At 42.9% G+C, this 27,571-nt stretch overlaps 1 protein-coding gene and 1 non-coding gene across 2 annotated transcripts in view; one reads left to right on the forward strand and one right to left on the reverse strand.

Annotated features, from left to right (window-relative positions):
• The window catches only part of LOC124725039 (headcase protein-like), a 744,336-nt gene that overhangs the window by 4,067 nt on the left and 712,698 nt on the right, over window positions 1-27,571 (forward strand). The window lies entirely within an intron of this gene.
• On the reverse strand, window positions 19,559-19,633 carry Trnas-cga. Its single transcript has one exon. It is a non-coding gene; the product is annotated as a tRNA-Ser (tRNA).

The raw sequence follows: 27,571 nt of genomic DNA on the forward strand, positions 1-27,571 counted from the left end.
TTAACTCACGCAGTAGATTTAAAAGCTACAATGGACACTGATTGATATGAGATTACGTGTTATTCTTTTTCTAGAAAAAAATATTTTGCTTTTATGTGTTATGCATAATGTTCCATCTACTGTTTTTCGAAACTAGGTATTCTAATTTTATGTGCCTTTTGACCATATTGCTCAAACCACAGGTCTTATGATGTGTGTTATTTATAGTTACCCAGGCAATTTGAAATATAAATCGAAATCAACGTTGCACAGCTTTTTAAATATTTCGCTGTTTTTCTGCAGCTATACGTAAAGCCAAAACTTAGGGCTAGTTCATCGTCGTTTGTGTATGTGTCGTTGTATAACTTATGTGGATGATACGAATGAAGTTAATATTCATTGCAGCTGCCATCGTACAGTCCATTCTTAGACTTGTCTTTACCAAAATTTAATATCATAGTCTGTTGCGTAGTCCACTGAGTACACAGTGACCCACCCTAATTACCTCGTGTTGCATCTTTCCATTTTCTTCCCCAAGAATATTTCGTAGCCATTATATCATCAACAAAACTGAGATCCTATTCCATGTTAATAAATCTTCTTGTGGTGTCTTCACTTGAGCATTCTTACCCTCGCTTAACGTGTCGTGTTCTTCTATGTTTTGCAAGGACATTAATTGGTATGAGCCATTCTTGGCTTCACTTCTGTGCCACAGGATGAAATTCACTTTCATCTTCTTCATTTCATATAATAATATTAAATATTGTACATTGGTGTCAATAAAATTTCAAGGATGTAATGTCTTCGAGAATATAAATCAGGAGAACGAACATAGATGAAGTCAAGAGAGGAAGTACGACAATTAGAATGTAATCTAGTTATTAGCTCTACTGCTGTATGGAACTGATTTTAAATCCTGAGTAAATGTACGTATGATCCTCTATTAAAGGTAAGTACTGAGTAATGATGCGGTACTACTGACATCCTTCTAACAATAAAGGTGAGTTCTTGTCAATCTTGTGAATGTTTCTATCGTTTATGCTTGTATTAGATAGTGGTAAATGTACACGTACATAAGGTAAAATAAAGGTGAGTAATTATGCTTGAGTTACAATATATAAATTATGTGGAAAAGGCTGATGACTCTCAGAATTTTGTTAGTGGTCAGCGGGGAAAGTAGAGCAGATGATACATGACAAGGCCCTTGATTTTTATGGTAAGTCCTAAAAGAGAAAACAAAGTGTAAGAAATTTGTTGAATGTAACTTGTACGCGGATGAGTAGGAAGATCAAACCTGTAATGTTCGGATACAGTATTACTAGGTCCTGCTTTAGTGTGTCTTGTCATTCAAGTACCTGGTCGTAACGTTGCAAAACGATATGTGGTGGAACGAGCATGTGGGACCTGCGGTAGGGAAGGTGAATTGTCGACTTCGGTTTATTGGAAGAAATTTAGGAATGAATGGTTCACCTGTAAAGGAGACCGCATATACGACGCTGGTGCGACCTGTTCGTGAGTACTGCTGGCGTGTTTGGGATTAGGACCAGGCCGGATTGAAGGAAGACATCGCCGGCCGGTGTGGCCTAGCGGTTGTAGGCGCTACGGTCGCAGGTTCTAAATCTGCCTCGGGCATGGATGTGTGTGATGTCCTCAGGTTAATTATGTTAAAGTACTTCTAAGTCCTAGGGGACTGATGACCTCAGCTGTTAAGTCCCATAGTGCTCAGAGCCATTTGAAGGAAGACATCGATGCATTTCAGAGGCGAGCTACTATAATCCGTTCATCATAAGAATAAACCGGATGTAAACATTGCACTAAGTATTCTTCCGAGTTTGCTGGAACTGCACTGGATTTCCATTCCACGCGGGATTCAAAAATGGTTCAAATGGTGTTGAGCACTGTGGGACTTAACTGCTGTGGTCATCAGGAACCGCACGGCCACTCCGGCCGGCCACGCGGGATTGCCGCCAAGCTGTCTCTAGTACTGTCAAGTACGATGATAATAAGGGTACGTTTTGTGCTGTGCATTACGCGATCATCGACTTAGCGATAATACGGAAGAACAGCTTTACCGGCGCATTTTAACTTGGACAGCTCTGACCGGTCAGTTGGTACAGGTAGACGGCAGTGACGTGGTCAGCTGCAGTTCACACCTAAAAAGAGACGAGCAGAGGAGCAATACAGCTTCGATTGCCATTTAATTTAATTTTTAAGCAGAATGAAATAATACACTGCAAATTTTCCACGATACGCTCCTTAGACGACTAGACGAAAACCGCAACACTTCATCGTTTTTAGCTAACGTACTATTGTAATTGAAAACAACAATGATGAAAATTCCTTTACTTAACCACAGGGTAATTTTTCTGCATAAGCTGTGTTTAACGTAAGGGAGTGTTGAAGTATTTCACCGTATAGTTAAATTTTGAAGCCACCGAAGGTATTACGTAGTCAGTCGTCTGGTAATCTCATAGTTCCTTCCTTATCCGAATGCGAGAAATACATTTCAGTTCTGGAAGTGTCATCTGCTACGTTGACAACGAGCAAATGTAAAATTGCAGCATTTATATGATGTGCTCGATGCTGTGAGAATGATTGTTTATCATGTTTCTGCGATACGTGGTACAAAACGATGGACATAGTCCAAATAAAGAGGATTTGATTTTTCATTTTTTGCCTTAAATTGTTTTGTTTTCTTAATTTAAACAACTTTTATGAACAGTCTTTCATAAACACATCGATGATTAAGAATTTGTATTTGAAATGGAAACAGGAATTTCGCGTCCAATATGTAATTAGGAACAAGAAGACGTGCATTATTCATAAAAAATGATGATTAATTTTAAAATTACGAGATGTAGGTATATCAGATTGAACGAGGAAAAAACGATACTGGGGAGATTTGAACCAACGTACGAATAACCGCTCCACATTCCATTACGCTACCGACTGCACTCTACGTTCAATGTGGGTTTGTTTACCAACTGCAGTGTATATAACGCTGGGAAAACTTCAAAGCCGAGTATCTCCGAAAATTTATGAAAAACTTTAAGAACAGCCTATTTCTCGGCGCTTTTTAACCGTGTTCCACGCGCTTGGGTCACTGCGGAACAGAAAGCAGCCTCAACCATTTTCATACTGCGCATTAACAGCGCGACAATCAGTACAACGCTGCAGAGGCTGTGACCACACGATTTTTGAAATAAAAACTACGTAGCTAAAGCGTGATTAAGAAGAATGTTGATGGCTGTCAATACATTTGAACATCCTAAAGTTTCATTTAACGTAACTTAGTAATAAGATATCTAATACTTAAGCACTGCCGTGAGCGTAACATCAGTGTACGTATGCTACGGCTTCTGACCAATCGTCGCGTCTGTGCTCGTTTACATCAGGTTTATTCTTATGATGAACGGATTATAGATTTGTTACCGGTAGGTTCGAACAACACGCAAGTGTTACGGAGGTGCTTCGGGAATTCAAATGGGAATCCCTGGAGCAAAGGCAACGTTCTTTTCGAGAAACACTGTTGAGAGAATTTAGAGAAACAGCATTGAAACTGCCAAACGATTTTTCTGCCGCCAACATACATTGCACCTAAGGACCCCGAAGATAAGATACGGGAAATTAGGGCTCGTACGGAGGTATACAGAGAGTCGTTTTTCCCTTGCTCTATTTGAGAGCGGAACAGGAAAGAAAATGACAGGTAGTGGTACAGGGTACCCTCCGCCAAGGACCTTACGGTGGTTTGTGGAGCGTCCCTGTAGATATAGATTGCAGAAAATTAACAGATCGGTATGTGTTGTTAATGTAAATAATACACGACAGAGATTTCTTGCTCATCATATTCTGCAGGTCAAGCTTTATCTTTTAATCTGTCGTATCAATTTTCACTCATTGGTAGTTTCTGCATCTTACTGTTCTCTTCACGTCATCGAAGAAATAGTCCTTGCGTCTGCCCCTGTCCTTGCATCCAGTATTAATCCTTGACAAATGTTCGTTATAGATTTTTCATGCTAAGTTTATTTCATGTGGGTATTATCTTCGTCTTTTACATTTAGTTGTTTTAAGTATTTATTTCAAGCCCCATGTTGCCCATTTTTCAGTTTCGTAGAGCAGCTTAATCCGTGCAAAATATTTAGCAAAACCCTTTGCTCTCTTGATGTTCTTGCGTTTGCTTGTTAAGAGAATACCCTTGCCCAAAAACAGGGTTTAGGGTACCAGAGTACTACTTTCCAGAGCGCATTAGTTGCCTTCGTACAGATACTTCCGCAATAGCAATACTTTTTCGCCTTTCCAAATTAGATCATTCTTAGACTCTCTCTTTTTTTTTCCCCCATCAGACTACTGACTGGTTTGATGCGGCCCGCCACGAATTCCTTTCGTGTGCCAACCTCTTCATCTCAGAGTAGCACTTGCAACCTACGTCCTCAATTATTTGCTTGACGTATCCCAATCTCTGTCTTCCTCTACAGTTTTTGCCCTCTACAGCTCCCTCTAGTACCATGGAAGTCATTCCCTCATGTCTTAGCAGATGTCCTATCATCCTGTCCCTTCTCCTTATCAGTGTTTTCCACATATTCCTTTCCTCTCCGATTCTGCGTAGAATCCTCCTCATTCCTTACCTTATCAGTCCACCTAATTTTCAACATTCGTCTATAGCACCTCATCTCAAATGCTTCGATTCTCTTCTGTTCCGGTTTTCCCACAGGCCATGTTTCACTACCATACAATGCTGTACTCCAGACGTACATCCTCAGAAATTTCTTCTTCAAATTAAGGCCGGTATTTGATATTATTAGACTTCTCTTGGCCAGAAATGCCTTTTTTGCCATAGCGAGTCTGCTTTTGATGTCCTCCTTGCTCCGTCCGTCATTGGTTATTTTACTGCCTCGGTAGCAGAATTCCTTAACTTCATTGACTTCGTGACCATCAATCCTGATGTTAAGTTTCTCGCTGTTCTTATTTCTACTACTTCTCATTACCTTCGTCTTTCTCCGATTTACTCTCAAACCATACTGTGTACTCATTAGACTGTTCATTCCGTTCAGCAGATCATTTAATTCTTCTTCACTTTCACTCAGGATAGCAATGTCATCAGCGAATCGTATCATTGATATCCTTTCACCTTGTATTTTAATTCCACTCCTGAACCTTTCTTTTATTTCCATCATTGCTTCCTCGATGTACAGATTGAAGAGTAGGGGCGAAAGGCTACAGCCTTGTCTTACACCCTTCTTAATACGAGCACTTCGTTCTTGATCGTCCACTCTTATTATTCCCTCTTGGTTGTTGTACATATTGTATATGACCCGTCTCTCCCTATACCTTACCCCTACTTTTTTCAGAATCTCGAACAGCTTGCACCATTTGATATTGTCGAACGCTTTTTCCAGGTCGACAAATCCTATGAAAGTGTCTTGATTTTTCTTTAGCCTTGCTTCCATTATTAGCCGTAACGTCAGAATTGCCTCTCTCGTCCCTTTACTTTTCCTAAAGCCAAACTGATCGTCACCTAGCGCATTCTCAATTTTCTTTTCCATTCTTCTGTATATTATTCTTGTAAGCAGCTTCGATGCATGAGCTGTCAAGCTGATTGTGCGATAATTCTCGCACTTGTCAGCTCTTGCCGTCTTCGGAATTGTGTGGATGATGCTTTTCCGAAAGTCAGATGGTATATCGCCAGACTCATATATTCTATACACCAACGTGAATAGTCGTTTTGTTGCCACTTCCCCCAATGATTTTAGAAATTCTGATGGAATGTTATCTATCCCTTCTGCCTTATTTGACCGTAAGTCCTCCAAAGCTCTTTTAAATTTCGATTCTAATACTGGATCCCCTATCTCTTGTAAATCGACTCCTGTTTCTTCTTCTATCACATCAGACAAATCTTCACCCTCATAGAGACTTTCAATGTATTCTTTCCACCTATCTGCTCTCTCCTCTGCATTTAACAGTGGAATTCCCGTTGCACTCTTAATGTTACCACCGTTGCTTTTAACTTTCCTGTATGCTGAGTCTGTCCTTCCGACAATCATATCTTTTTCGATGTCTTCACATTTTTCCTGCAGCCATTTCGTCTTAGCTTCCCTGCACTTCCTATTTATTTCATTCCTCAGCGACTTGTATTTCTGTATTCCTGATTTTCCCGGAACATGTTTGTACTTCCTCCTTTCATCAATCAACTGAAGTATTTCTTCTGTTACCCATGGTTTCTTCGCAGCTTCCTTCTTTGTACATAGGTTTTCCTTCCCAACTTCTGTGATGGCCCTTTTTAGAGATGTCCATTCCTCTTCAACTGTACTGCCTACTGCGCTATTCCTTATTGCTGTATCTATAGCGTTAGAGAACTTCAAACGTATCTCGTCATTCCTTAATACTTCCGTATCCCACTTCTTTGCGTATTGATTCTTCCTGACTAATGTCTTGAACTTTAGCCTACTCTTCATCACTACTATATTGTGATCTGAGTCTATATCTGCTCGTGGGTACGCCTTACAATCCAGTATCTGATTTCGGAATCTCTGTCTGACCATGATGTAATCTAATTGAAATCTTCCCGTATCTCCCGGCCTTTTCCAAGTATACCTCCTCCTCTTGTGATTCTTGAACAGGGTATTCGCTTTTACTAGCTGAAACTTGTTACAGAACTCAATTAGTCTTTCTCCTCTTTCATTCCTTGTCCCAAGCCCATATTCTCCTGTAACCTTTTCTTCTACTCCTTCCCCTACAACTGCATTCCAGTCGCCCATGACTATTAGATTTTCGTCCCCCTTTACATACTGTATTACCCTTTCAATATCGTCATACACTTTCTCTATCTGTTCATCTTCAGCTTGCGACGTCGGCATGTATACCTGAACTATCGTTGTCGGTGTTGGTCTGCTGTCGATTCTGATTAGAACAACCTGGTCACTGAACTGTTCACAGTAACACACCCTCTGCCCTACCTTTCTATTCATAACGAATCCTACACCTGTTACACCATTTTCTGCTGCTGTTGATATTACCCGATACTCATCTGACCCGAAATCCTTGTCTTCCTTCCACTTCACTTCACTGACCCCTACTATATTTAGATTGAGCTTTTGCATTTCCCTTTTCAGATTTTCTAGTTTCCCTACCACGTTCAAGCTTCTGACGTTCCACGCCCCGACTCGTAGAACGTTATCCTTTCGTTGATTATTCAATCTTTTTCTCATGGTAACCTCCCCCTTGGCAGTCCCCTCCCGGAGATCCGAATGGGGGACTGTTCCGGAATCTTTTGCCAATGGAGAGATCATCATGACACTTCTTCAATTACAGGCCACATGTCCTGTGGATACACGTTACGTGTCTTTAATGCAGTGGTTTCCATTGCCTTCTGCATCCTCATGTCGTTGATCATTGCTGATTCTTCCGCCTTTAGGGGCAATTTCCCACCCCTAGGACAAGAGAGTGCCCTGAACCTATATCCGCTCCTCCGCCCTCTTTGACAAGGCCGTTGGCAGAATGAGGCTGACTTCTTATGCCGGAAGTCTATATACCAGTTTCGCTGTCAAATTATTTGAGGCTGAATTGAAATGCGTTTTCACTTATTTGTCACCCTCTCTGGAATCTACAGAGCTCAAGCTGTGGTTCGAAGTCTAGAGGACTGATGACCTCAGATGTTAAGTCCCATAGTGCATAGAGCCATTTTTTTGTGGTCCTTTATTAGAAAGGAAAAATACAGAAATTGTTTCGACGGGACAGCCTTTGTGATACCATTCTTGTCTGGGAGCCTACAAATAGTGCATAGAGCCATTATTTGTGGTTCTTTATTAGGAAGAAAAATAAAAACAGAATTTGTTTCGACGGGACAGCCTTTGTGACACCAATCTTGTCTGGGGACCTACAAATCCTCCATTTCTCATTGGTGTCTAATAATTTCAACGTATGATTATTTTTCATGTTTGTGTCGATTATGTTTCGGAGATTCTTGCTTTCTTGTGCTTCTAGTTGTTGTTACCATTATTTCTGATTCACTTACAGGTATGCTGCTGCATATGGGACTTCCGGATGAATGACGGCACAATAAGTAGTGTTTAATGTTACGACTGACGCTAATCGTTTGTTATAAACATCTTTGGTAAAAACGTAGATCATTATCGCCTTGGTCATCCTTGACTTGGAGGCTCCTTTCTCATTGTGATGGGCTATTCATTACCCAAGAATTTAATTTTTTGTACCTGTTTTATTTTCCCATGATTTACCAGAAATTATCTGTGTGTCGACCTGATGTTATGAACTGTGGTACGCGAACAATATCTACATACCTGACGATTCTGCTTCCATATGAAATTGATTAATCTGTTTAGCTGGTGTGTCAAGAAAATCTGGAAACAGTGCAGGGTGAGCTGCGAAAGTTGGACATCCTAATTTGGCTTCATCTACACATTCTCCACTAGGTCCATTGCGTCACTCGCTAACAATTTTTCTGTGAACGTCGTTTAAGAGAGGATGTAGGTGCCTCTCTCACTCCAGTCTTACTTTCAAAACTGTCCGTAATCCGTCACCGAAATGACACTGTGAAGACTTTGCTCAAATCAGTCTGTTGAATTATTGTTCTTGATTTATTTTCCAAACCAAGTTCTTTCAGAACTTAAAAGTCTCCACCATCTGCCATTCATAAGCATTCTATAGACAGCTCACCGCAATTATTTTACTGCATAGTTTAGTTAAGAAAAATGAATTGAAGGTTCATCATTTTCTGAAAACATATTCCCTCATTCGTTTTTGTTACTTTCCCAATTTTATAGCTATCAGAGTGTACAGGGATGAAAATCTGATGATAAGATCAGAGGAGGGTAGGATCAACTACGGTCGAAGTACCATAACGCCATTAATTAGTGATGATAATATGCCGTACTGCACCAACAGCACGGTAGTAAGGTAGGCATCAGGTGGTTGTGTAAGCTGTAACGTTGTCATCAATGAACAACAGCAAGGGAGCATGAAAAAATTTTCGTTTTAACAAGTACAGTAGGTCAGTAAATCCATATTACTGCGGACGACTAACCCAAGCCACGATCCCAGATGCAGGTTATATATCTAACGGCTTCCAAGGGCAAAACTTTAACTTTTATTTACAGTATTTCGTATAATTACTAACCGAATTTAAAATACTGTCATAACGTAACTCAGTAAGAGGTACAATCGTACGAGGAGATACCCTAAAAAAACTGAATTATTTTTCAAAAGCTATATATTTTCAGACTGTTTACAAAACAACTTTATCCTCTTCAAAATACTCTCTCCAGTACAACTAATGTCCGCCCCTGGTAGCTGAGTGGTCAGCGCGACGGACTGTCATACCTAACGGCCCGGGTTCGATTCCCGGGTGGGTCGGAGATTTTCTCCGCTCAGGGACTGTGTGTTGTGTTGTCCTTATCATCAGCATTTCATCCCCATCGACACGCAAGTTGCCGAAGTGGCGTCAACTCGAAAAACTTGCACCAGGAGAACGGTCTACCCGAAAAAAAAAATGGTTAAAATGGCTCTGAGCACTCTGGGACTTAACATCTATGGTCATCAGTCCCCTAGAACTTAGAACTACTTAAACCTAACTAACCTAAGGACAGCACACAACACCCAGTCATCACGAGGCAGAGAAAGGTCTACCCGACGGCAGGCCCTAGCCATCCTGCATTTCCGTTAGAACTAACACATTTGTCCCATGGATGCTTCCACTATTCGAAACGTGTTTTGTAGTCATCATTAGAAATTACTTTCAGCTCCTCCCTCGTTTTTTTCTTGACTTCTTGAGTGTTGTGAAATCGGTAGCCTTTTGTGGCCCTTTTCATGCGTGGAAATAAGGAAAAGTCCCGGGCCAGGTCAAGCGAGTAAACTGCGTGGGGCAACGGAACCATCCTATTTTTGGCCAAAAATAATAGAGATGGCTTTGTGTGCAGGTGCATTGTCGTGGTGGAAGTAATCTCCTGTCTGCCACAAACAGGGTCTTTTTTTGTCGAACACTGTTTGCGCATTCTTCTTATAATTTCCAAATAACAAGTTTGATTGACGGTCTGACTTGGGGGAACCTATCCTGAATGAATTTTCGTCAGTTCGGGCAGTTGATGGATGTCCAGAACGAGGTTCGTCATCAATCTACCTGTCGCCACTTATAAATCGAGCAAACCATTCGTACACTTGAGTTTTCCCCTTAGCGTCATCTTGCTAACCTGTTTGCAATATTAGAAGAGTTTCAGCAGCATTTTTACCGAGTAGAAAACAATATTTCACAGCTGCAGGTTGTTCACTTAAAGTTGCCATCATAAAAAAACGAAACAAGAAGAGGGCTAGCAAAAGCAACCACTGCAGATTGATAGAACAAGCCAGGTCGACAACATAGGCGACACTGAACAGGCAATGAGTTGCGTCATGTACTACACGCCTACCGGAAGAAATGCGTACTTACACAAGCTCCGCCCAAGGCAAAGTTATTAAACTTTTTTTTTTTGTAGAGTAATGCAAGTACTATAGTTAAAAACTGTATAAGCTTCGAAGCAGCCTAACTCATGGCCCGCAAATTACCCAGACTATCTTCATCCAGTATTTGAGAATGATAGCTCTTACCTACTTCCAGCAGCAAACTGTATATATGATTATATGTTTTCAAACCATCAAAAAACCTATTCTCGCTGACGCCCTCCTCCGCCCCGTCCTGTCCCATAAAATGATGAAAGGAAGAATGTTTCTCGCTTACTACATTTTCGCTGTTCATGCAGTAGAACATCAGCACTAGGCATCGCGTTTTAATTTATTTAATTATGTTATTGTACGAGGCACAGTTCAAGAAGATATGACGTCTTGATCATTTAGTTGCGTGACAAACTAGCTTTTGCTTAAAACGAAGATCAAATTATCCAGACGGAATTCATCTGGTGTTTCAGAATGAGAGCATATAGTAACTTTTTCTCACTTACACGCTTTAACGTCAGATCTTCAAGACGTCAACTCATATGTAAGAGAACCAGACGTTTGAAGCTGTTTTATACATAGGAGTTCCATTCTTTAACGAACTGGAGGTGAATAGTTACCTTCTCACGAAATTCCAATCACCAACTTTCTCCTCCGAATGCGAAAATATTTTCTTGACACCGACCTACATAGGGCGGAACGATCACCACGATAAAATAAGGGAAATCAGCGCTCGTACGGTAAGATATAGCTGTTCATTCTTTCTGCGCGCTATACGAGATTGCAATAACAGAGAATTGTGAAGGTGGTTCGATGAACCCTCTGCCAGGCACTTAAATGTGATTTGCAGAGTATCCATGTAGATGTAGATGTAGAATAGTTTACTGGTGTGAACTAAGACAATGGTGGAAAGAAAAACAGAAATTAAAGTTTGTACGCAATTTTTTTTTTTTTTTTTTTTTTTTCAAATCACGATTTTTGCAGCAGATGCTTGAAGTTTGTGGTTGGAACATCGCTACAGATTCGAACATCGCTACAAGGTTGATGAACAGCAAAAATGACGGGCGCACCCTCTCGAAAATTCCTGGGACGAACTGGCTTCCCCTCGTCAATGATTGGCTGCCTTTGATGGCTGCCTTTGCGTTTCCGATGTATGGTTATGCGTAAAATATTGCTGGATTTTACATTAAAAAATGGTTCAAATGGCTCTGAGCACTATGCGACTTAACTTCTGAGGTCATCAGTCGCCTAGAACTTAGAACTAATTAAACCTAAGGACATCACACACATCCATGCCCGAGGCAGGATTCGAACCTGCGACTGTAGCGGTCACGCGGTTCCAGACTGAAGCGCCTTTAACCGCACGGCCACACCGGCCGGCGATTTTACATTCGCTGACCTTATTATGAGGTAAGTTTTTCTCCACCCTGTGTATTTGTGCAATTTTACCCCATTTCATGATAGTTACCTCAGTAAATAAAAAAAAATAAATGCTGCCGTAGATGTTGTGCCGCTTTCACCGGCAGTGCAGTTACGAGCGAAGTCGTGCTCCCTTTCGGATTGGAGGACATCTGCGTAATCCCTCCGGGCGACTATCGCATTGCTGCACGAGAGTGCAAACACCCAAGCCTGGGATGGAAGACATTTTGCAAGTATAATGGCTGCGACGGCGCCATTGAAGCCGTCTGCTTGCGCAGATATACTGGCGCCAGTGTTGACTTGATCAGTAGCCAGCTGCTCAACAGCCGATGCCGCTGTTGACATAACGCACTATTAGCCGTAGCTGGTGCGCCCATCGCGTAGGATGGCCGCATTTATAAGGCCGGCGTTACGTAACGAGCGCGGCGTCCGACATAGTGACCAATGCAAAACAGGCGTCCTCTCCGCGTCCTGCCCCCCTTCCACAAGGCCGCCACCTGCATCACGTGTTGCCAACATTCATCCGTCTTGAGCTGCCAAACGGGCGCCTTTCTCCACTGTGCTGTCGACAAGTTCATTCTGTGAACATTAACGGATCATTTTGACAATGGGTTAATACTTGAGACAGCTTCGTTTTGGAAACTACGTCTTCTTCCTGATTGATTGTCGTGCAATACAGCGGGGTCAGCTCTTTCGGCTCTTTACCTCCAGGCGATCTGTGCTTGGTCAGTTTGAAGGCCCGCAACCTTGAGGTCTATATGGAGGGTATCTATGTTGCCTTGGTCTCTCATAAGGCCTTTTTCTTGTAAACTACTGGAAGTTACATACAGTTGCTACGAAATGACCACCACAAAAAACTAGTCCCAATAGGTAGTTTCCATCGTCGTTTCTCTAAAACTCACGTTTTGCTATTGTATCTTGGTGTTTTCGAAGTTCATTCCCGTACCACCGTAGACGGCTTTCCCTCGTTCTCTACTCCGTGCCGCCAGTGCATTTCTACATTGATCACATAATGATGACGTGTTTGGCTAGATGTCCACCGAAGCATTTTCGTTTCGCCCGCCGGGGTGGCCAAGAGGTTCTAGGCGCTACAGTCTGGAACCGCGCGACCGCTAAGGTCGCAGGTTCGAATCCTGCCTCGGGCATGGACGTGTGTGATGTCCTTAGGTTAGTGAGATTTAAGTAAGTTCTAGGGGACTGATGACCTCAGCAGTTAAGTCCCATAGTGCTCAGAGCCATTTAGCCATTTTCGTTTCAATTACAGGAAATCGTTACTCAGCTTCCTTTGCTGTGGGTTGACGTACGAGACTACTGCGCGGATTGCAGGGTGAAATTTTTTACTTGAATCGGCCCCGGGATCTTTTTACGTGAAGCACACCAGACATTGTCCGCTGTTTAAACCATACATTGTTAACGCGGTTTGTGATTTCAGGAATGAGTGAGCCGCCGACTGTGATGTTTGAGCCAAAGTACTTGAAGATGTTTGCGTTTTGCAGATTAGTAGCGTAATTGTGTCTGTATGTTTGCATCTATTAACAGATATTCAGTTTATATTAAGGCGTAGTCCGAAATATTCAAGGCGCTTCTTCCATGCTTGGACTCGCCGTCAAAGGTCGTTCTTGTCTTCATTAGCCCGTAAAACATCACCAGAATACAGCAGGGTCCCATGATTGTGGAAAACAGAAGGTGTGAAACAGCAGATCCCTGATGGACACCACCAGAAACAGGAAACTCATCTGATACCTCAGGATCAGAATGTACTTAACTTTTAGGATTGTGGTACCCATTCGATTATACTCCGCAGGACAAACAATATGAGACGCCGCGGTACTCGATCAAAAAAGCCTTTTCCAGGTCCAGGAAAGGGAAGATGCTTAGACTTCTCACAGTGTTTCTCAATAAGTAAGCGAGATGCATAGGATAACATCAGTGGTGTCACGTATGAGCTGCCTATGATGCTCTCCAAGATCATTATATATGATAAGAGGCGTACTGGTCGGTAGCACACTAATCTCCGTTTTGGAAAACGTACTCTATTTTTGCAATAATCTAGTAGATTTTTTATCTCCATTCTACATACGTCAACTAGTCGTTTTTTTTTCTGTTCTTGCTCGCTGAGCACAACGCCATTCTTGCATTGGAAACATGCAATTATTAGTGTATGGTGAAGGAAAAGCTTATACACATTCTGTAAACAGATGACGAAGGTCAGTTATACATTCAGAGTAATCATATGGCATCATAGAATGAAATTTTCACTCTGTAGCGGAGTGTGCGCTGATATGAAACTTCCTGGCACATTAAAACTGTGGGCCGGACCGAGACTCGAACTCGAGACCTTTGCCTTTCGCGGGCAAGTGCTCTACCAACTGAGCTACCCAAGCACGACTCACGTCCCGTCCTCACAGCTTTTAATTCCGCCAGTACCCTGTCTCCTACCTTCCAAACTTCACAGAAGCTCTCCTGCGAACGTTGCAGAACTAGCACTACTGGAAGAAAGGATATTGCGGAGACATGGCTTAGCCACAGCCTGGGGGTTGTTTCTAGAATGAAATTTTCACTCTATAGCGGAGTGTGCCCGCGAAAGGCAAAGGTCCCGAGTTCGAGTCTCGGTCCGGCCCAAAGTTTTAATCTGCCGGGAAGTTTCATATGGCATCTTGCTTCCAGCTGTTGTGCACAGAATATTTAAAGTAGCGGTGTCTCGTTGTAAGGGACCACTCGGTAATTGAACAGGTGTCAAATTGCGAAGGAGGCGAATTTTGGGGCAATGTTTAACTGTTACAATCTTACCAACGCCTGTGTTTCTTCGTTCGGCATCTGTTATCTTGTTTGCTCGATAAATTCTGCAAACTCTAGACAGTACTGTAAAATTGGTTGCATTGAGTTTCTTTTACAGGTGTACCACAGAAGCTACGCAACAGTTCAGGTTGTCCGTTCGCCGTCTATTTCTTTGTTTCATGTATTCATTCCACTTCTTACTGCCCTCTTTTGTACTTAAAAAAGTTGACAGGATGCGGAGTTTTGTCACCCTGTTGAACATTAACTAGCCTGCATAACGTACTCAGTTCTGTTAGACTGAAGACACATCGTGAGGACAGATCTTTATTAATCTACATTTTTGTAGTTTTAGAAAGCTATTCGAAAATCTTTTTTTCAAGAAAATGATCTTCGACATTTTTTGTTTAGGTCTTTTGCTGACGAATCAAATTGGGCACTGGTGCGCAGTTGTATATTTTTCCTGTTAAATCATTTTTGTTTACAAAGATTCCCGAACATACAAGTTAAAACTAAGATAGAATGTATTAGTATCGTGTAATGTGTAATCGGTGTTTTCCGTCGGTCCGTAGTCTAGGTCTGAGGAACCCTTCTGATAATGTAGAAACTGACTATTCTTGTGTGTGTGTGTGTGTGTGTGTGTGTGTGTGTGTGTGTGTGTGTGAGAGAGAGAGAGAGAGAGAGAGAGAGAGAGAGAGAGAGAGAGAGAGAGAGAAAATTCCTAAAGGACCAAACTGCTGAGGTCATCGGTCCCTAGTCTTACTACTTAAACTAACTAATGCTAAGGACAACACACACACCCATGCTCGAGGGAGGACCCGAACCTCCGGCGGGAGGGGCCGCACAATCCGTGACATGGCGCCTCAAACCACGCGGCTGAGTATTCTTCCTCACTGTAAAATTGCCGTTTTCATTCCATCGTACGTCTCTTACCTAAGATATTGGAATGTATTAGATTTCAGTAACTAGACTGATTTATTACTGACATACTAGGAGGATACTGGTGCTTTTGGTTGACGTATGCCCTTTTTGGCTGGACGTATAATCTTTTATTTTGATCAACATGTCGTTATTGAGGACCAGCCAGTTAGCGAAGTAATGCCAGGCCGAAAAGTTTACACTACACCGTCTGCTGAATGTCACTGTATTGAAGAAAAGCTAAATAGTAATTTGTTTCCATCGAGACCTTAGACGTGATAAACGGCATAGACATCTGACCAAAGCCCGCTAACGAAGTAAAGTAGGGCTATAAAGAAACGTCCTTCGAATGGAGAAGACCTGCCTAAGTTTTAATTGTATTAAGATCTTCATATTGTTGCAAAGAAGCGTTCGTTCCTGTAAATTGCCTTGAAATTACTAACTACGTTTTAATGAAAAAAATAATACAGTAATAAAGCCACTCTTAATTACTAACAACGCTCTTTATGGAAGAAATAATACGGTAATAAAGTCACTCGTATTCTCGATGTTACATATGAACTCGCTTTTAAGACAGTGTTCAGTGGTACGACCTGTAAATAAGAAAGATTGTTCGTACTTAGAATACTCCCTTCCTGGTTCTAAAGGTCTCCATTTGATAGTTATTAAATAATTCGGATTCAACGGATAACGATTGAGAGATATGTGGGCGAAAATTACTAAGTAGACTGTAAGCATGTATATAACAAAATTGTTCAAATGGCTCTGAGCACTATGGGACTTAACATCTGAGGTCATCAGTCCCCCAGAACGTAGAACTACTTAAACCTAACTAAGGACATCACACACATCCATGCCCGAGGCAGGATTCGAACCTGCGACCGTACCGTCGCGCCGTTCCAGACTGAAGTACCTAGAACCGCACGGTCACAACGGCCGGTGTACATATAACAACTCAGCTTGATTTGTGCACGGGCCTTGATATTGCAGCATGTTTACAATTCTTGCATGTTTGAGATTATACCGCTACCAGTCAATCACTCTATCAGGATGCTCATGGCATACTAAGATTAGAATTCTCACTGTTAGTTAACTACTGTCTGTGGCAATGAGTTCGTGAAAAATTGCAAATCTCTTCATGGTTAGGGTTCTTCATTAATAACACTGTAGTCGATAAGCTCAATTCGCAGGAAGACATGGGCATAACACTTCCAGCAAAATTGCAGCAAGTAATGCCAACGAGACTGAGACAGAAGACTCGTTCAGGTGGGAGTGGAGCTCAAATCCCCACCCGACTATCTACTGGGCTATTACAAATGATTGAAGCGATTTCATAAATTCACTGTAGCTCCATTCATTGACATATGGTCACGACACACTACAGATACGTAGAAAAACTCATAAAGTTTTGTTCGGCTGAAGCCGCACTTCAGGTTTCTGCCGCCAGAGCGCTCGAGAGCACAGTGAGACAAAATGGCGACAGGAGCCGAGAAAGCGTATGTCGTGCTTGAAATGCACTCACATCAGTTAGTCATAACAGTGCAACGACACTTCAGGACGAAGTTCAACAAAGATCCACCAACTGCTAACTCCATTCGGCGATGGTATGCGCAGTTTAAAGCTTCTGGATGCCTCTGTAAGGGGAAATCAACGGGTTGGCCTGCAGTGAGTGAAGAAACGGTTGAACGCGTGCGGGCAAGTTTCACGCGTAGCCCGCGGAAGTCGACGAATAAAGCAAGCAGGGAGCTAAACGTACCACAGGATGGTGCTCCACCGCACTTCCATCATGATGTTCGGCATTTCTTAAACAGGAGATTGGAAAACCGATGGATCGGTCGTGGTGGAGATCATGATCAGCAATTCATGTCATGGCCTCCACGCTCTCCCGATTTAATCCCATGCGATTTCTTTCTGTGGGGTTATGTGAAAGATTCAGTGTTTAAACCTCCTCTACCAAGAAACGTGCCAGAACTGCGAGCTCGCATCAACGATGCTTTCGAACTCATTGATGCGGACATGCTGCTCCGAGTGTGAGAGGAACTTGATTATCGGCTTGATGTCTGCCGAATCACTAAAGGGGCACATATCGAACATTTGTGAATGCCTAAAAAAACTTTTTGAGTTTTTGTATGTGTGTGCAAAGCATTGTGAAAATATCTCAGATAATAAAGTTATTGTAGAGCTGTGAAATCGCTTCAATCATTTGTAATAACCCTGCACATTAAGATATTCGCTGGTTTCCCTAAATCGCTTCGGAATAATTGCACATTAGTTCCCAGACCCTTGTCCGTATTTAATAACCTCGAGGCAGACGAGATCTTATAAAACTAACCTTTTCTCCTTCCAGCAAGATCGCGGGTGCTGGAAATACTGCGAAGTTCGAACCAAGCTTCGGCTTCTCTGCCGCTTTTTTTATTACTCTTTTATTCAGGGCGTCGCAAATTTGGGACGATCGATTCCTCGTCGGCAGAACTTGAAACAGCCCTCACCAATGTGTTACGCCAGAGTGTCGTGTGGCTGGTGCTGTGTGTGTCCTTTGTCCCGTCACACAGTGGAAATCTGTGTCAGCAGTTAGGAGAAAGCTGCCGAAGCGTTCAGAAATGGCTTTTATGTGTGCCTGTATGTTTTATGGTCGCTGTGAAGACATTCTTTATGTCGAAACTAAATTCAGTTGGCAGTTATTCTTTCTTCTGCGACGTGCTTTTTATTATTTTTCTTTGTACCTCGGTTTGATACACTGAGTTGCTACCTGTTCTATATGGGTTGCGGACAAAAATTTGTTGGAGTAACGATTGATCGCAGCAGCTGATCTGGAGGTCAGCCTTGTAGGGCATCTGATGCAAAACACGCCGTTTTCTCCGTAGCTGGGTTAGTATTTTTAGTTCTGCAACACTTGTAATTTATCTGCTGCCAAGAGAGGCGACGCAATTTTCCAGTTAACCAGATGTATACCTTTTAGTATGCCCCTCAAACCGTGGTCATTGATTCCCGGTTGACTTCTTTGACAAAGTAATGGTAGATTTACGCTCTTCGAACTTTCTAGACAACTTATGCTCGTGGTTCGATTTAAATATGACCATTATTGTCAGTCACGTTACTCGTTTCCGAGTGTCACGACCACCATTCATCTGACTTCCACAAACTGCACCATTCCGCTCGATGTTTAGTTGTTCTTACTCCGTAGTTGTTCGTGAGACATTATTCAAACTGCTTATTCGTGATGTGCCTCACTTCCTCTACTTGGTCATTTACCTCCTGTTTTTTTCCCTTGTATGATGATCTTTTCTGTTCAACTCATCGTTCCTTTACCACGAATTGAGCACGAAATGATATACTTGTCTTTTTTTTAAATTTGTGGTAAGGTTCTGTGGGACCAAACTGCTGAGGTCATCGGTCCCTAGGCTGACACACTAATTAAACAAACTTAAACTGACTTACGCTAAGGACAACACATACACTCACGCCCGAGGGAGGACTCGAACCGCCGACGGGGGGAGCCGACCGAACTGTGACAACAAGACGCCTAAGACCGCACGGTTACCCCGCGCGGCTCACGGCGTTTCCTGCTCGCAATAAAGAGCCGCAGTTGCGTTGCCGAATTTAACACAATAACAGCTTCAGAAAGGCAATCAAAAGACAAAGAAGCAATCGAAGAAGGAGATGAAATGTAAGACAACGGAGCTCTCCGCATGTCACGATGCAGTGCTTGGCGGAGGACACTTTGTTACAGTATTGTTAAATTTGTGTCACATTCCATTCCCGTATGGAATGGTACGCGCTCCTACGCTATCTGATCAAAAGTATGCGGACACCTACTAGTGGACATTAATTTGAGGCGTGTCTAAACTTCCGATTTTATGACGGCTTGATCTCTGCTGGAGATATTTTCAATCGGGTGCCTGAATGTTTGTGTAGAAATGGCATCCCACTGTTCCTGAGCTGGTAGTGATATTGGACGCTGGGTCTGGAGCGTAGTCAATGATCTGATTCATCCCAAAGGCGAAACTTCCTGGCAGATTAAAACTGTATGCCGGACCGAGACTCGAACTCGGGACCTTTGCCTTTCGTGGGCAAGTGCTCTACCAACTGAGCTACCCAAGCACGACTCACGCCCCGTCCTCACAGCTTTACTTCTGTCAGTACCTCACCTCCTCTCATTCTGGCATCCCAAAGGTGATCAATGGTTTCAGGTCACGACTCTGGGCAGGCCAATCCATTTCAGGAATGTTTTGTCCACAAACCATTACATCCAAGTTGCGACTTTGTGACAGGGTACAGACGCTGATACAGTCATCGTCTCCGAACTGTTCCTCTACTGCACGCAGTACACAATGCTATAAAATGTGACCATATTCTTCCGGATAAGCGCAATAAGGGGACCACACCCTACACACAAGAAACACACCCAAACCGTAACTCCACCTACATTCTTCACTGTTGACACTACACAAGACGGCAAGTAACGAATCCAGGCGTTCGCCAAACCCAAGCCCTTCCGTCGGATTGCCTTAAGGCTTTGCGTGATTCATCACTCCCAAATAATTGTTTCTAATCGTGTACTGTGCAACGGCGCCTCCCTTTACACCATCACAAGCGTTAGGTAGCATTGACGACAGAAATGTGTGGTGTATGAGAAGCTGCTCGAGCATTCTATAGAGACCTTTTTAACTCCCTACGCAAAGTCATTGTGCTAGCTGGACTGCTGGTAATATTTTGGAATCCACGAGTAATTCCTTCCTCGGATTTCATACTATTATTTAGAACCGCTCTCCGCAATGCCCGGCGATCCCTGTCCTTACGTAGATGAGGTCGGCCTGTTCTTGCCGTAGTTATGGTCGTTCCTTCGCGTTCCCTCTCCACAGTCACGTCACCAACAGCTGACTTGGGGAGCTTTGGGATGGATGAAATGTCGCTTATAGATTTGTTCTCAAGTTACTTTCAGTGACTTACGTTTGAAGTTACTGAGCTCTCCTGAAGTTACTGAGCTCTCCTATTGTGCTGTTACTGCTTTTGCACTAACAACACAACTGCTTCTCAGTTACACTTTCATTTGTGCTGTACATACGTGTTACGTTCTCTGGAACGCATCTTTAAATTCAGTGGATATCTGCTGTCTCGCCATTTTTTGTGTACATGAGGAATCCTAATCTAGGCTACTTGCCGCCTTAAATGATAGAATCTGATAAATCCACCGCGTCGAAAGGAAAAGACTGTAAGAAAATGTAAGTTTTCTCGGCCTTGTGTTATCAGCGATTAATAGTGTCGTCTAGAAGCAACGCTGTAGTCTACACTTCTGATCCGTCGAACGTTATGACCACCTACCTTGTAGCCGTTATGTCCATTCTGGCATGGATAACAGCGGCGACGCGGCGTGGCATGGAAGCAGTAGGTCGCTGGAGGGAGTTGGCTCCACATCTGCACACATAAGTCACCTAATTTCCGTAAATTCCGGAGAGGGGGAGATGATCTCCGACGCCATGTTCAATGACATCCCAGATTTGTTAGATCGGGTTCAGATCTGGCGATTTAGGAGACCAGTACATCCATTGGAACCCGCCAGTATTCCTCGAACCACTCCACACAGCCCTTGTGACAAGGCGCATTATCTTCTTGAAAAATGTCCCTGCCGTTGGGAAACATGATCGTCGTGAAGGGGTGTATGATGCTCCTTGGCCGTCATGGTGGTGCCTTGCACGAGCTTCATTGGACCCCTGGATATCCAAATGAATGTGCCCGAGAGCATAATGGAACCGCCGCCAGCTTGTCTCCGTCACGCAGTACAGGTGTCAAGAAGCTGTTCCCCTACAAGACGACGGTTCCGCGCCGTCCCATCGGCATTATGAAGAAGATAACGGAATTCATCAGACCATTCAGCTCGATGCCACTGTGCCAACGTCCAGTGCCGATGGCCATGTGCCCATATAAATCGTAGGTAATTTAGAGAGATCCGTTTCACTTGTACTAATATTTATTTTAGAATCTCGAAACCGGTCGTGGTTTAAATAAATGTTAGTACAACTAAAGCGGGTCTCTCTATAATTTCGTCTTCAGGTCTATGAAACTGTAACATACAAAGGAGAGGAAGGAAGAAATTTAATGCGAAATATGTATAAAAACCAAACGAGCCGACTCCCCAAACAAGGAGACCTACATATAGTATTTGGTAATACATAACGTGCGGTTGTGCTAGTCAGTACAAGGGTTTCAGTTACTGCGTTTCGGCGGAACTAGAGAAAAGAGAAAAGGGGCACCCAGTAATGAAACTGACCTAAAATGTAACATCCGGGCGGGTGGAACGAAGTAAACAGAAGAGGAGAACAAACACAGTACTCACAGTGTGAACCGTGAACGCTAACCACTACTATGTAGAGGGCCACGCCAGAGTTCTGGAAGCGCGATGCGGCGCGGGCGCCAACGGTGTCCAACTAAGTAAACTGATGTTATCAGCGATGATGTAGAAAATCTAGAGTGACTAGCCCGAGCGCTTACAGTACTTCATTTAAGGATGTATTACAATATGAACAAGCTGTGGTACGCCGATAGGCTAAGTAGCTCTCTAGCATGTGCCGTTTTCAGGCAACAAGAAAATGTACATAGGTAAAATGAACAAATAGGTACAACAGTGATAAATATTAATGTTAATATTTAACCACACTAAGTAAATCGTCACGTGTGATACATTACGGGCTCGAGTGACAAAAATAAAATATATAAAAAACCCATCACAGATCTAAAAGGTGGGTGTAGTAATGTGAGCATCGAAATAACACACCAAGAGATTAGGCTGGACGCCATACATCCTACAGAGGAGTAATCATAGGGAAAGATGGCTAAGAGGGTAGACAACTAAACGAATGGGGAAAAGGTAAGACTAATGAAAATAAGTGTCTTAGTAGGCAACAAAGCAGTAGTAGACAGGCCAAATGAATGAAGACAGGAATATACAATAAACGCTGCGATAAAAATAATGGTAAGATAAACTGTACCCAGTTAGTCATCATATATGTAGGATTATATAAAAACGTATAAATATAAAAACGATCATAAAAATTCTGCAATATAAGTGTAGTGAGACTAGAAGCATAACGAGAAATCAACATGATCAGGCCGAGCATGCTTTATTAGACGAAATAATGTTAATATGGAAAGATGATTCACGCGAAACAATTACTAAACGAATGGGAGTTCAGAGAATCAGGCCTGACCTAGTGACACGTTATTTTAGAAACGTAGTTATTCAGTAGAACCGCATGTTTCGACGTGGTTTGCTCATTTAATGTATGTAGTGGAATCTGGTCCAGACTGCGTAAAATTTCAGTTTCTTCCAGTGAGTTAAAGACTCGACTTTTCGGCTGTATATGGAGGATACTGAAGTTACTATCTATATCAGGGATAGAGTGTTTGTGTGCTTGTTTTGGTGATTAATTAAGGCAGATCTCGAATTGCTTAAATCTTGGTGTTCTTTGAACCGAATTGCCAGAGTACGCCCTGTTTGTTCAACATACAGGCATTATCAGTCGTTGCAGTTAATCTGATAGACACCTGACGTTTACTGCAAGCCCACCCACAAAGATCGATTTCTGCACGCCACCAGCTACCACCATCCAGCACAGAAACATTGTGTTCTGAGGACATTCGTAAATCGAGCTGAAACCGTTTCAGACGCCAAAAACCTGCCGAGACAATTCAGCCACTTCGTAAAGTTTTCAACAACAGCAAGCAGTTCCTGCTGAGCCGTGAAAGCAGGTCTCCGAAGACCACACGAAGAAGATTGTGTTGTTACCGTTTTGTGGCTCAGTGACAGAGAAGATCAAACGACGCCTTCAGAAACATGAAGTCGGTAAGTCTTCAGGCCCCCAGCAACGATCCGTCAATTAATAAAGCCTATGAAAGAAGATGTTGGCCTCAGAACACCTGAAATATACAAAATACCGTGTGGGTGTGGGCAGTTTTATATTGATCAGACTGTCCGTACTATTGAACAATGTCGCACAGAACATGAAAGGTGTTTCCGCCCAGTAATACATTAAGCAATAGAGGTCAAAGTATCGGACAACAAACTCAATGAAGTCGGGGGATTGCAGCTGAGTACGTTCTGGGATCCCGTGATCGGGGAGCTGAAGCAGGCGCGGCGGTCGTGCAACCAAAACATTGCCATATGGCGCGGGACTCGACACCAGCGACGTCACTGATGTCGGCGCGACTAGAAAAGCGTGACAGGGGCATTTAGGCAACGCTCAACCACTTGACAGTGGCAGAGGGGATCTCTGCCGAAAGCTCCTAGGCATAACCACTAGACACGGCTTGAATCCCGAGAATATTTTATTAATAGTCAAACAGTATTTACATCCACATCTCCACACCGCAACAACTTTAACGATGTTTTGCGGATGGTACTTCTGATACTACTATATTTTCACCTCTGATCTGCTCTGTTCAGGAATGGCACATCGGAAGCATGATTGTTGGTGGAACTCCATGGTAGCTCTAATTTTTCTGATTGTCTCGTCATCGTCATTTCTCGAGGCGTATGCAGATGGAAGCAGTATGTCGCCCGACTTCCCCAAAACGTACGTTATCGAATTTTAACAACAAAGCTCTCCATGATGGACAATGCCTCTCTCATAGCATCTGCCACTGGTGTTTGTTGAGCGTCTCCGCAACGCTCTCGGTTGTATCTTCGCTGCATGTTCTACCAATCCTGCCCGATAAGGCTACCAGACTGATGAGCAGTATCAAGAATTTTTTGTAATCCACTTCCTTGGTGGCTGAATTACATTTCCATAAGATTTTCCCAATGATTCTTAATCCGGTATCTTATTTCCTACAAGATTTTTATGTGATAACCCCACTTTAGGTCCATCCAAATGGTTGGGTTACTCCTAGGTATTTTACCATAGTTACTATTTCCATAGATTTGTCACCAATAATGTGATCAAACAGTAGTGGATTTCTTCGCCTATTTATGCATAGTGTATTACATTTATTTACTTTTAGGCTTGACTGCAGGTTGTCCACGAATAGCCTCACGGTGCTTTTGGCGTTAACTTCAAATGGCTCTGAGCACTATGGGACTTAACAGCTATGGTCATCAGTCCCCTAGAACTTAGAACTACATAAACCTAACTAACCTAAGGACATCACACAACACCCAGTCATCACTTGGCGTTAACTACTAGATCATTAATATACAGGTTATTCTAAATTGGTTACCTAATAGTGACATTAATTAAGGCAGAAGATTTACTTACTTCATTTAATTTATTCTCCTTTCTTAAACTGACGGAACATCAAGTTTCTTTTAAAATGTTCCATGTGGTTCCTCTTGTCACACGGTAGATACCCCATCTGTAAAAAATTGCTTTCCACATCCGCATCAGCAAGCCAGCTACCATCTATCTCGTTGGTAGGTGCAGGCAGGTGAAGGATGTACACCTTGTCTGTAACATCCCCACAGGTGAAAGTCTAAGGGTGCCAAATCAGCAGTCAGTGGTGACCAAGATATAGGACAGCCGTTAAGACGTCAGGGAATAACTTCCATACTTCCGTGGTACTAGAGGGAGCTGTAGAGGATAAAAAACTGCAGAGCAAGACAGAGACTGGAATACAACCCGCAAATAATTGAGGACGTAGGTTGCAAGCGCTACTCTGAAGTGACGAGGCTGGACGGGGGAGGAATTCGGTCCTCATATCTACACCTGTCCTCATCACTGTTTTCTTTGGGGTGGCCAAGCTATTCATTTGTCTTCCTCACATATTCTGTAGTGTGGCTACCCGTGAGTGACCTTGACCTTTCTCTAGATGTGCCACATAACGTGGTTCCACTAACATATCATACCACGCTAATAGTCTTTGCCCGAAGCGGAGCTTTGTGACACTCCGTTCTGAAGCGTCTTCTTACAACAAATGGAGTTTGCGTTACCAAAAGCAACTCTTAGCACACTCCGCAGCGCTTTACTTTTCCATTGTTAATGTGATCACGATCTGTTTCCTCATAACGAGCGAATGGAGCTACATCTGGAGGCGTAGAATTGAAACTCGGTGGTGCGAGATTTGGAGAGCTCCTGCGGAAAAATCAGTCAGTTATTTCGAAATTATTAACTTTATTTTTAGGTAACTAATTTAGAATAACTCAGTGTATTGTGAATAGTAATGGCCCTGTTACGTTCCCAAGGGATCCTCCTGAAATTAGCTTTATATCTGTCGATTTTTTCCGTTACGATGCGAAAATGCTACCTTGCAATGGAAGTACGCTACCCTGTTTTACGTCCATATGGCAAATGCTGTGCCTTCAGTTTAATTCAGTTACAGGTCCTGTCTCAAAGGCAATCTTATTAAAAGCGATGGACGCTGGAGTGTAAGCTACAGCGGAGTAGCGGCTAGCATTTTTGATGGCAAATAGTCCATCCGCTCCTATTTCCCCTCCTTTTGGAAAAGGAAGCACCGCGAGGGTTTTATTTGTAGGGGTACACTGTACGTTTCGCTTAGTTAGGCCCTTCAGCGTCACATCTCACTTAATTGAAGTGCATTAACAGCCGCAGAAACTCTTAAGTCTCGTACGCAGAACAAACGAGAGAGTACGGCATTTCACATGCGGCGCTTACGTGGAGTAAAGGATTTGTGGACTAAAAACAGAATGGGATAGCTTTCCCGTTAATTTGGGCAGGCAGCCGTGGTTAATTCCCGCTCCTTTCCTTTCTCCCTCTCCTCATCCGCCCTTTTTTTCTGCTGCCGTGCGAGTTGGTGGCACTGCCCTCTCCCGTCTCAGCTGCCGGCTCTCTTTGTGCATTTGTTACGCTCGGGCTTTTGAAGTACCCGCGCGCAGTGTATTTTTATGTCTCGACTGCAGTTTACTCAAGTTTCGCTGTGACCATGTTGTAAACCAGCCCCGTGCAGAGGCTAGTGGAGCAATTTAAAGAAGAACAAGCAAAGAACGCGGGGTGTTGTTTGCACTTGTTTACACTCTCCCGCGACCATAAGGTGACTTGTTCGTTAACGCAACTCCGAAAACGTACGTGGCCACTCAGGTATCCTACACTCAACACTTTTTGCTTTCTAACCCAGACGTGCGCAGATGTCTGTCCTTAAATCTTTTTTATAGTTTATCGCTGGTAATACTTACTCCTAGCCTCATCGTTAATGCCTCCATGCATTACTGTACGACATTGAATGTACTTTAGCTGTTAACTGCACTTAGTGTTTACAACACCCTCAGTTTGTACACAGTACTTCATTGCGTTTACTCGTAGAGGTAACACGTTTATGTTGATTATAAAGTTCTTCCTTGCAAGTGTTAAGGTTTCTTTAAGTGCTCTGCATGTTTGCTTTCGTGCTCCGGTGACGAGTTAGAGCCCCATGTCGTCGACGCCCTGCAGTTTTTTGTTTGGCATTGAGTGCGCGTGCTAAAGCAAGGAACTGATCTGTCAGCTAATATAAGCAAAAAATATGTCCATTGAAATTTGAGATTGCCCGATTGAAGCAACGCGATCTGTTTTGGAAAGTACTTTTTTATTCACAAATGTCTTGGTCGCTATGGGCTTAAAGCAGGTTACCATGTTCGACTCTTCATCAGTCATCGTCAGAATCAGCATCTTGTTACAAAAGCAACATGTTGAACAGTCACCTAATTTTTGTCTTGGTCAGTTGACATAAACTAAAACCAGATGACGTCACGTGACAAAGATGAGCGCTGGGTGACTGTTCGACGTGTTATTTTTCTAAGTAACAGATTCAAAAAAATGTTCAAATGTGTGTGAAATCTTATGGGACTTAACTGCTAAGGTCATCAGTCCCTAAGCTTACACACTACTTAGCCTAAATTATCCTAAGGACAAACACACACGCCCATGCCCGAGGGAGGACTCGAACCTCCGCCGGGACCAGCCGCACAGTCCATAACTGTAGCGCCGCAGACCGCTCGGCTAATCCCGTGCGGCAGTAACAGATTCCGACGATGACGCTTAAGAGACGAAAACGGTAAATTGTTGTAAAGTCGATACAAGCCGATTAAGACTATCTGTATCTGTACTAATAATAAAAC

Source organism: Schistocerca piceifrons, chromosome 1, assembly GCF_021461385.2.
Source record: "Schistocerca piceifrons isolate TAMUIC-IGC-003096 chromosome 1, iqSchPice1.1, whole genome shotgun sequence".
NCBI lineage: Eukaryota > Metazoa > Arthropoda > Insecta > Orthoptera > Acrididae > Schistocerca > Schistocerca piceifrons.